We start from the raw sequence: 12,028 nt of genomic DNA on the forward strand, positions 1-12,028 counted from the left end.
CAATTCAGCAAGTAAGTGAAATAAAGTATATTGTGGCTATATTAGAAGCATGTTGAAATTAAGTCCGTCACTATGTGCGTCCATTAAGCTAAACTACATGACTGAAGGCCATGACAGTATCCACTCAGGGAAATAACTTGCATAATTCGGGATTTTTCAGAGGAACAACTAAAAAAGCATGCATCAGCTCAAAACAAAGATTTTTTTCCCCTGATTTAAACAGAAAACCCTGTTTTAGTTCCTAAAAATGGTTAATTATGTGTCACATTAGTCTGATCATAGACTAGATGATGAAAAGCACTGCCTACACACTACACTATTTTGAGAAATACTGCATTGGGAAATGTTTTATGGTGCAAAAGCACAATAACAATGTAGCTTCCTTAAAGACAGAAATAATATATGACAAATTACCAAGATGACCATGGCATAAATCGAAGAAGCAGCCATGGACTTACGGACTGTAAACAGCGGTCTCAATGTCGTGTGAGATAACGTTTTGTCAGGGTGGATGATTATCACCTCAGTGAAAGGGGAAGTTGTGTTCATGCCTTGATGGTGAGCCCTCTTTGTACTTTAGTTAGTTTGATAAGTGCTGTCATTTTAAGCAGCACAGACAAACAAACAGACTATGGGTTGTGCATTTACAAACTGCTCGGATCACTGCTCAGGTCAGATGATTATATTTGATTTCAGTACATCTTAGAAGAAAATTGCAATTAGACCTGCATTCCGTTTATGAAGTGTTAGATGTAAGAGGCATACAAACATGACAAACATAACTGAACAGTATCTCACTGCTGTGTAAACATAAAAGCACAAATATTTTCAATTACTTAGCTAAAAGCTTTTTCTTTTTGAGGATGTAACATCTAAGCAGCACTGTATCACTGTACCACAAAAGACCACTATGGGAGGAAGTGTAATTCACACAAGTATTGACACACACAGCACGTTCACACAGACTTGCTCAATTCTCTCTAACACACACTTGAATGCTGCATAAGTGGACTTAAGATCAGCATCCCACAAAGCATCCCCATCCCCATCCCTCCCTTTCCTTTAGCACTCTAGATTTTGGTTTCTAATAGACTACGACAGTGTCCAAACTGTCCAAGCATAAGGATTTTTTTTTTTTTCACATGCAGAGCAGTTTCGATGTCAGTCCTTGATTAACAAACAACAGGCAGTGCCAGCTCCCTGCATTCACATGATGCAAACCTGGCACACTGTACTTAATACCTCAGTAAGGACTGTTGTGATGCATAAACTGGAGCGATCACAACAAAAAAACATCAGCAAAATAAATCCTGACAATGCAATTACGTTGGACTATATCTCCAAAAGCTGTCTTGTTGCTGTCAAAATCATTAATCAAACACATATTTCATTTACTACAGTTTATCTCTCCGCCTCATACTCAAACCACAAGGGAAGCTGCTGGTTTCCCAGGCAGAGCCACAAACAGTCTTTCCTCATCACACACATAAAGTTCATATGTTAATGTTCTGTACTGAATATCACTTGTACCAAGGCACCTGATATGTACCTAATAGAGTGGTCATGATTTTAACCTGGAATACAACACTAGTATGAAAAAACCCCCCCAGATATTTCTGAATTTCAAGCAATACTGAGTTAACATCTTAAAAGAGCTATGTATAGAGATATATTTTCTTTATCTCATTATATCTATTTTGTATTAAGCACATAGGCCTATACATTTGTTCTCAATTTTGTTAAGTTAAGCTCAATGCAATGTCCACCAATATGCTTCATCACCGTGCTAGAGAATTACTTATTTAACTTTTAAGTGTTAGAACTGTACTCCAAATTAAACCATTTTAGAAAGAGTGTAATTAAATTTACACAGTGTGATAAAAATAGGAAAGTCTCTTAAATTATGTAACAATATTTCTTCATAAAAACACCACATAAAACACAACATAAAATCACATTCATGTATTCAAGGATAGCTGGTCTATTCCATATTGGTTTAGGGTGTAAGTTTTTTTGTGCTTTGATATCTGCTTTTAGTTTTTATTTAGTTAATATTTTAAGTTTTTATTAAAACCTACACTGTCTAAACTAGACTGGAAATTGGCTGCTAAAGCTTAAATATTAATAATAATAAAATCTAAAAACAGAACCTGACATTATATGTTTCATGTGACATAAATAGTAGGAAGTGACTACACTAGAAATATTTCCTTAGTACTTAAGTTTACACTGTGGCATCTGCTTTATCATCAGGACTTTAATGGTAAAACTTTCAGTCTCATGTAAAAGATTCAATTTAATTCAACCAGAGTTGACAGTATATTGTCTCACTTCACATATTTATTCTGTCAATCTTATCTTCAGTACACAGACACATTAGCTGCCTGACTAACAACAGACTTCACAAACCAATAAATAACAAAATAGTTACATGAACCTGAGTGGATACTGAAAGTAAGAGCTGAGGCAGTTGAGCGAGCACAAAGTAACCCACACCATCCAGACTGAGAAATACTATTCACCAGTGTGTGTGCTGAAATAAGTACATTTCATTTCCTGTCAAATGTTTCCTCAACACAGCAGTCACCGCAGGGCACAGGGACAGCGTGAATCTTGCACACTGATCAAACGCAGTTCCTATTTTTAAATTGAGGAACTCAAACACTTCATGCGATGAATTACAGTCTGATCGGTCCTCCGCCGTCATTGGAATGTTACTCATAAACTAAACACACAAACACGGAGTCCAAAAATTACATTTGAACACACACACAGATTTAACTAGCAGGTCTCAGCATCTATGACCAGACACAAATTTTCACCACAGCACTTCACATCAGCCTTGTGTGTGCTGAGTGTGTTTGGGTGTGTATGAGTGGGTGTCTTCAAGGAACAACATCAAGAGGCACAAGTGTTAAATACTAATATATAAGGTGAGAAAAACTCATTAAAACAGCCCAACAGCCTCTCTTAGCTCTGGTTAAAAACCTGGCAGTTCAGTAGCCGCTCAGTTAACAGTTTTTTGGTTGCAAAAAGTGAAGAAGCTGTTGCACTAATCAAGGAGTGATGAAATAAAAGCATACCAGGCGTACGATCCCTGTGTCTCTAAAATTGTAAACATTTTTAAGGCCATTTTGTTTAAATCAAACAAGCAATCCAGTAGAGAACACAGCAAACTAAGCTCAAACTGAAAGGAGTGCTCATATAGGACAACAATATGCTTGTCTGCCATCAGTTAAGTCAGATGAGAAGAATGATGTCAATTTTATCCCTGAGCATCCAGTGGAAAGATATGATACAGCTTGATATGTCCAGGAAACACTTTATCCACAGGAGTTTAGCTTAAAGACTGGAGGCAGGAGTAACCTTACATAGTTTACTGTCCTCTCATTGATTCTTTTTCCCCAGCACTGCAGCTGCATATTGTGCAAAAAAACCCTTCTATTCTTCATTTAAATTGAAACAAAACACCTTCCATGACAAACCTGACTTGTTTACATACTGAATCTTCTGTGTTAAAATGCCTTTGTACTGAATTATTTTGAGATTATTGCACCTTTAAATTTATGCTGGGGGTACTTGTGTGGATTATTCTGTTGAAATATGGATGCAGGGAATCATTAGGCATTACAGGGAAACAAAAAGTGCAATATGCACTGTTTGCCAGTCATCCACCATGTGTATAAATAAGGCACAACTTGAACTTGAACTGTACACTTGGCTATCATAAAAAGAAAACCCCAGCGTCTCAGTGGCATTAGGTTCAAACTTTAAAACCAAACAACCAACAAACACACCTTTAGTTCTGCTCTGTGCGAGGCTAGACCATTTTATTTGGAAAGACAGCGCAGGTTCACTTCACCCTGGGAATGAGGTCCTCAGAAGGACCCACTGCTGGTCAGTCCAGCTCCTGGATTAGGTATTTACAACTCATGACGACCAGGTTCCCTGACTCTGAACAAAATCTGATTTGTGACTGAATGTACTAATGATTAGTTTGCTACCTAATATGTATCATGTAGATTAGTGATTCCCAAAGTGTGCGCCATGAAGGCCCTGCAGGTGATGCCTTGAGAAGTCATGAAAAATCAGACATTTTTTCTGGTGGTCTGGTAGCTCAGTTGGTAGAGCATTCGCAACCAAGTAATCAGAGTAAGTAGTAAGTTAGTTGTAAGTAGTAAGTAATCACAACTAATAAAACAAGCCATAGGATATACATTAGGTTTTATTCTTCATTTATTTCACCTAGTTTAACACCATATTTGGTGACCTGTCACATTAATACTAGAATATATCTTATATTATTCACTATTTTGTATATAATTGGTACAACTAGTCTCGTGTGTTGATCAAACTTACGACCAAAGGTTAGGGAGGGTCACAGAATATTTTGAGACCTCAAATTGGGCCGTGACATTCTTATGTTTGGGAATGACTAATGTAGATACAACATTTGTGGAGGACGATTTTCTCACTTCACTTTTGATAGAGAGTACCTGCTTCCTGTGTTAGGCTAAACATTGAGTGGACCTTAGAGCAGAAAGATAAAACTGATATAGATCTTTTCACTTTTAACTGGCAGCAAGATAGCAAACAGGCGTGTTTTCAAAAATGTCAACGTGTTCCTTGAACTGCTGAAATGAGTGAATTTTGATATTACAGAAACCTATAGGTGCTTTGTAATTCTGTAAGGGTAACTGTTTAACTGCTGACTTTTTTTTTCCTGTGCTTTCATTTTATTTTGGTCAGTTTCAAACCAGCATTTGCTCGCTGGACATTTCAATTCATTTATCTCTCCATTTCTCGCTCACTCCATCCTTCTCTGCACTCCCTCCCTCCCACTCAGAAAGCTGCCAATAACAGGGTCTCTGTGCTGCCTTCACAATGGGGCATTCTATTGCCCAGGCAAGTACACACACACACACACACACACACACACACACACACACACACACACACACACACACACACACACACACACACACACACACACACACACTGACAAGATGGAGGGAAATGCATGGTGGGGGCCTACTGTTTGAGTCTGGTCACACTCTCTCAAACAAGTGCTCACCTAATAATATTGTGTGTTGATAGGGGGTGGGCTCAGAAATTGTGTTTCAGGCCTCATATCCCCTTTCAATCTTACACACACACACACACACACACACACACACACAGATACCCAGGATGCCACATTTTCTCTCTCTTTGCACTGATCAGCACTGGCTGACGTAAGTTTCAGCTCTGCTTTCAATCAGTGTCCTCAGTTTTGAAGCACATTATCTACCATTATCTAAGAGAACATGAAAAAACACAAAAGGAAATAGGGCTGCGCGGTATACACGGTATGACAGTAGAAACGATATAAATTTGGCCACGGTAGAGATTTGTGCTCTGCCGAATACCGTCAATGACATCATCGCACCTGCCTCTGTGTGAAAATGGCCGCAAGCACAGTAACGGCGGAGAAGGAGGAGCTGGTAAAAAAAACAAAAAAAACAAACAAAAATGTCATCTGCAAGATGTGTGGAGTAACTGTGACCAACAAAGCAAAGACCCACACACCAGGAGAGTCTGTGTTTCTCTGTGAGAAACTTTCAGACCCTCTCACAGCAGAGTGAACAGGTGAGGGAGGAGAGGAGGGCAGACTGATCACTAATCAATCACTGATACCGTCGTTCTCTCGGACTGATTAAAAAATAAAAATGCCAAAACTGGTGACAAACCAAACCTGGGTGTCCACACAAATAAAGTCTTCGTGTGAAACACTGCAGAGTGTAACATCGTGTTGTTTACAGACAGTCTTCTGTCTGTAGTTTGACAGAGAGACAGAGAGGGTCGTGTCTAGAAGGGAACCCTAGACCCGCGAAAGATCGTGCGAGTTTGATTATTTTAGTGGAAATAACGGAAACAAATCACGCGAGAGTTGTGCAAATAAAGAGTCAAAAAAAGGTGTGCAGCTCCAAAAATAGAAAATCATGTAGTGGTGCCGATGTTTTTACACTTCCATTATAAGTTTTACACCACAACATTTATACCGCGATAAATATCGTTACCGTGAAGGGATTCAATTTATATCGTGATATCAATTTTGGGTCATACCGCCCAGCCCTATATATAACAAATATGATGTCCAACACATTTTAACACAAACATATTATGACAACTCAGCAACAACCATTGACACATTGTTAACACCAAAAACACACTAACGCCCCCCCTTCCTGCTCTGCTCTCTTCTCTCATAACACATACAAGGTTGTAATGAGTAGCATATAGTTTTTCACAAGGCTTAAAAAGTATGATTAAGTTTAGTGTCAGGCTGTAAATATCAAAGTATGGCTGGCAGTCTTTGAATGTTTCTGTGTGATTTGACCAGCCATAATAGCTGCTTTACAATAACAACAGTCTGGGAATGGTGTGTGCACTATTAGCATGAATGTGACAGTTTCTTTAAAGTCCCCCTGTGGCGAAACTCTTAAGTTCTGAAAACTGTTGGATTATTATTTAAAGAAAATCTTTTTATCAAAAATCAATTTAGAAGATGTATTTTTATTTCCTAACGTTCCTAACAACGGCAGGAAAATTAGATGTCAGTAGCACTGCAGCCTCCTCATTCCAACCGCCTGAGTTGGAGTAAATTGTGAAAAAATTCTCTTCAAGTTGCTTCTTTTGTCCAACTAACTGTCCAAAACCCAAAGACTCTTCATTTACTATCATGTATGACAAAGAAAAGTTGCAAATTCTTACGTTTAAGCAGCAGGAACCAGTGAGTGTTTGACATTTTTGCTTGAGAGCCTAATCGATTATCCAAAAAGGTGGCAATTAATTTTCTTTTGCTCAACTAATCAATTAACTATTAACGACTAATTGTTGCTAGGGAGTAAGAAAATATTGATACACTTGATTATCGCACTTTTATGTATGGTGATACTGTATTGATTTTCAAAAAAAAACATGCACAAAAGTCAATTGCATGTGGCAGACGGACAGAATACACATTTATCTAACAGTAGACAGTTTGTGATCAGAGTGATTGGCTACATCAGATTAAACTGTGATTAACCATTTCACATTTAATTTTTAGTCACTGGGTAATCAGGAGTTTCAGATCTACACAGACACATCTACTTACAGAGAAACTGACTTACTAGATTCTTAGAAATGCGTTATAAATATATGTGCAGTAAAAGACACATGATCATGATTTTCATTCTAACATCATTGCAGATCTCAGATCTATGTCTCCGTGGTTAATCATGCCAGTCTTTAGTTTTACACTTCATGCTGATATTCTGGATAATTTAGTCTAATTAATGCTAAACACTGTTTTAATTTGCAACGGGTGCTGAATGACGATGATGATGTAATGATATGCTGGTTTATGTTTCAAGATTTTCTACAGATGCCTCAGCATGAGTTCCCCACTGGAGTATGTCTACATGACAAACTGCATCAGCAAATTTTTCAGCTGTCTTAAAGATCACTCTTCTACACCACCTCTCTACCGTGCAGTCTTTGGAAATACACCAAAACAAGACAATTTCCTTTAACCCGTTTCCCACGAGGGTCAAGTGAAAGGAAATATTTGTTGTTGTTGTTGTTGTTTTGTTAATAATTAACTGCCATCATGGTGTACAACATTTACCAACAGACTGGGAATGTGGAGAATTCAAGACCTCCATTCTCAGTGACTTCAACAAAATACCAGTGCTACATTCTTCAAGATTAGTGTAAATTGACTTTTTAATTTTAACAATATAAGAGAATATAATATATATTTTGTATAGATAAAAAATATTGAACTGTGAGACTATGTTCATATGTGCCAAAACCATGCAGTGGTAGGACAAACAATCAATAAAGCAATATTTTGTGATTGATACACTGGCACCAATATGATGATGTGTTGCTACTGCAGAGGAGCATTTTTCTTTGAGAACAGAAATTTAAATCAGGAACTAGTCTGCTCTATGTATACCTGTTTTGATGGTGGATGTATTATATGAATCTATTTATACTTTTTGAATGATGGTAAACATGTATGTTGCCGTGTGTGTGTGTGTGTGTGTGTGTGTTACAAACGGCTCACTCCATGCACATTTTTACACACAGCTTCCACTCCAAGTAGAAATGAGTGATGACATTGATCTAGCTGTATTGTACTGTACTAGCTGTGCGATCATTAGCGCAGTTGACAATTGTTCAAAACTTGTTGTACTGCAGCTACTTTGAAAAAGTAGAAAGAACAGCGTCATTTTCTAAACCATGAAAGAGACAATGTCGGCTCCACAGCGTGATAAGCTTTTAACTTTCACCATGTATAAAACTCTGACTGTAGTTCACCACTGCTTCCGCTGCCACAGTGACATTTGCCACCAAAAACACTGTTAGTAGTAGTACTGGCAATACTACCTTAGAGCCTTGAACTGCATTTAATTCACATTCTACAGAAATTAGGTGAGGGAAAGTATAGAGCAAGCTACATTTTTGGGTCCATTTGTTAAATTGGCCATGTTGCTAAGTTGGCTGATATTCACTTATCACAAATATATCAACACCTGCGTATATGTTACAGGCAACATGATGAATAGAAGTCCAGAATCTTCACAACGTTCACAACCCAAACAATAACTCTGCTGGACAGGTAGCACACAGTCAGTTTATTTACTGAAGACGACTGTTAGCTCTGTTGCTGCCGGATATTCTGAATTTACCTCATTGTATGCCTCCCTAGGGCAAGTAGTTGGGTAGCCAATGCAGAGTCATTTTCCTCAGACCCTCAGATTCCTATCAAGGTGGTGTCCTTATATGGATGACTGAGAAACACGCGCACACTCACACACATGGGACATGACTCATATACCCACCACCAGACACACTGCTGCTCTCAGCCCACTTTCAATTAGAACTGAATAGTGACTCAGTCCTGCCAGTAAAGAAATGCATCTGAACAATGTCCTCTGGTGAACAAGCGGCTGTGTGTGTGCGTGCGCCTGTAACTCTTCAGGGTGCAACATTTCACAGGAGGATGTTTCCCACGGTAACCCACCAAAAACTGCTGACCACTTTTAAGGAGCCCATTAATGTGACTAGAAGTCATTGGCTGGGGACAAAAGAAAATACACGATGTTTTGACATTAATGAGCGCGGCCTTCTCCTATGGTGGAGGTCAGCTGATATTACCACAAGTACAAACTGTGCATACCACAAACTTTCAACAGCACATTTGAACTATCCATGTAATGTCTTTTTTCCTCCTTTGTCTCCCCTCCCCCACACCTAACTCAACACAGCAACACAGTAATGGATGTTTTGCACCTGACTTAAAATTCCTGCAAGCCTTTTCATGAATTCAATTTTTGCTCCTTCCTTGACCTAAATTTTTGACTTTCTCTCAATATATTTTACTCACTAAGGACAGTTTCAAAAACCTCTCACTTTGGCTAAATAACTGTACAAGATCCTACAAAATGTTGATGAATTACACTGAAATATAGTGAGAGGTGCTTCATATATGAAGTCTGCCTTCAATTATGTGAACTGATTTGTCAAAATATTAGAAACACTTGGGTATAACACAATACAATTCAACAGCACCACAAACTACTACAGCTGCAATTAGACATTACTTTCATTATCAATTAATCTGTCGATCATTTTCTTGATTAATCACTTAGTTGTTTTGTCCAGAAAATGTAAGGGAATGGAAAATAAATTTAGTGCTGACTGGCTTCCAAAGCATAAGGTGATGTCTTGTTCTGTCAACAATTCAAAGATATTCTGTTTACTGTCTTCAAAATAAACATATACACATTTGAAAAGCTGAAATAAGAGGATTTGGACATCTTTTCTTAAAATGTACTCAACACAATTCACTGATCGTTAAAATAGTTGGCATCTGATAAAATAGTTGACATCAACTAATAGCTGCAGCTGTTCAAACTACATCCTCCAAAATGACCATAAAGTTGAAGCAACAACTCTCAAACAATTTCAACTAAAACTATACTACCTACTTCATGAAGGTAGAATTTATTGCAAAGCCATCATATTAGACTGATTTAGTTTTAGCAAGGTGTACCGAAACTGTATAATATGAGTTTATGTCTCACAACAGTGATATATGATACATGCATTTGGAAAAGGTTTAATAAACCAAAATTTGCATCTTTTGTGTTCCAACAATTTTGTTCCTTTCGTGAAAAACCAAAATAAAAATTTCCTCCACATCAATCTTGTCTCATTTTCACAAGCTGTGTGAGGTCATCATCAAACAGCATGTTCTCCTCCCTTGTGAAAAATATACAGTTTTGAGGCAGAATTAATAACCCCGGTTCAAGATTATTTTAGTCACAGCCTCCAGTTATCACCTCTTGCACAACTGGGAACTTTATTTAGCCTCAATACATCCTCTGAACCAGTGGGAGATCCTCCACCTCTCATCTCATTATAGAGTGATTCAGTAGTGAGTAATCATGTGAGCATATGAGACATACAGAGTGAAAAACACAGAAAAGTGGTAGACACAAGAGGGGCAAAGACAGAGAAGGGCTGACAAAGCGTTCAGCTGCAACTTGATGTCAATCAATGGCCAATAATTAATTCAGAACTCACTTCCTCGAGACTGTGAATCTATTTTGGCTCAGTTTAGCATTGCATGTCTGTATCCTGCGCGGGCAGACAAAAAGAAAATCACGGGTTGAGACATACTTATATCTCTGCCTTGATAAACAATATCCTGCAACACTACATTATGTGGCTCTCAGTGTGAACTTGAAATTGTCATAGCGTTTTCATCACCAGTTTCCGATACTAGACAAAACAAGGTCAGTAGGGCCATGATGCTATTTGACAGCAAGTTTTTTTCAGTCCCCAAACTGTCAAAAACAGCTGGGTTATTTTTTGTGTTGCCCTTTGCAGTGATGAATTGGTAGCTTTTTAAAAAATGGACATTGGTTGTTTGATGTTAACTTTAAAATGCATTTACATAACCCTGGCAAACCCTTTGCCTGGCTTAAAGGCATATATACAGAATTTAGGGCTGCCCTGCCCCCGACGAAAGATAATCAGTGATTCAAATAGTAGTCGCTACTTAAAGCCAAAAGCCAAGTAGTTATTGCACATTTATGGTATGATTTAATTATTTTAGTACATATTTGTTTGGGGCACAAAGCGATTCTGAATGTGTCTGAACAGCCATCACGGAGACTAAACATTTTCTTTATATATTTCAAAACAGTATGTTCAAAACACAGGGGCAAATAACTTCCAACTTCACAAAAACAAATACTTGTGGACTTAACAACACAATGGATGAAGTATACTTACAAATTAACTCACTAAGTTAGAAACTCGCTCCTCAACCCTTCACACCTCCTGAACCTACTGAGTCCTGCACATCACCTCGGTAACAATACTGTACTGTATTCCTGGTCATCAAACCAGCCTCCACTGGTCTCAGAGGCTGTGTCCCAGATCGCTAAGTGACTTACTAGTTAATGGCAGTTACAGCACAAATAGCAGCAGTGCACCAGTGACCACAGCGTTACAAGAGAACAGGTCTGTGTTGCAACAGTTTCCTGGGCCTAATGGCAAGGACAGCTCCCAAATGGTGCTTGGGGTGTTTTTTTTCCTGAAATTAACAAACAATTAAAAACGTGGTTAACTATGACTCTTGTCACTGACTGAAAGTTGAATTGACTAATTCTTTGCAGCCCTTGCTGAATTTTCCTAGAAAACAGATATACAAATAATCCCTCTCAATCATCTTTTATGATCCACTAGAAGTGTGTGATGGTGTCTCTATACAAGTGCGCACATTTGACCAACCTAAAGCAATGCTATTTGATGACCTGAGAATGGGAATCAACAATCAACTATTATCTTGGTGCATTTACAAACAACAACCGACAACTTTTGCCTATTCTAACTTTACATTTTCTAATACAGTGATTAAACCTTTGTTAACGTCACTGCAAAGTTTGCTAATTGCTAGATAGAATAACATCTGTTTAACCACAAC

At 38.1% G+C, this 12,028-nt stretch overlaps 1 protein-coding gene across 1 annotated transcript in view; it reads right to left on the reverse strand.

Moving 5' to 3' along the window:
• arap1 (ArfGAP with RhoGAP domain, ankyrin repeat and PH domain 1) overlaps positions 1–12,028 on the reverse strand; it is a 68,402-nt gene that overhangs the window by 54,861 nt on the left and 1,513 nt on the right. The window lies entirely within an intron of this gene.

This window comes from Lutjanus erythropterus, chromosome 4 (assembly GCF_056507025.1).
Source record: "Lutjanus erythropterus isolate fLutEry1 chromosome 4, fLutEry1.hap2, whole genome shotgun sequence".
NCBI lineage: Eukaryota > Metazoa > Chordata > Actinopteri > Lutjaniformes > Lutjanidae > Lutjanus > Lutjanus erythropterus.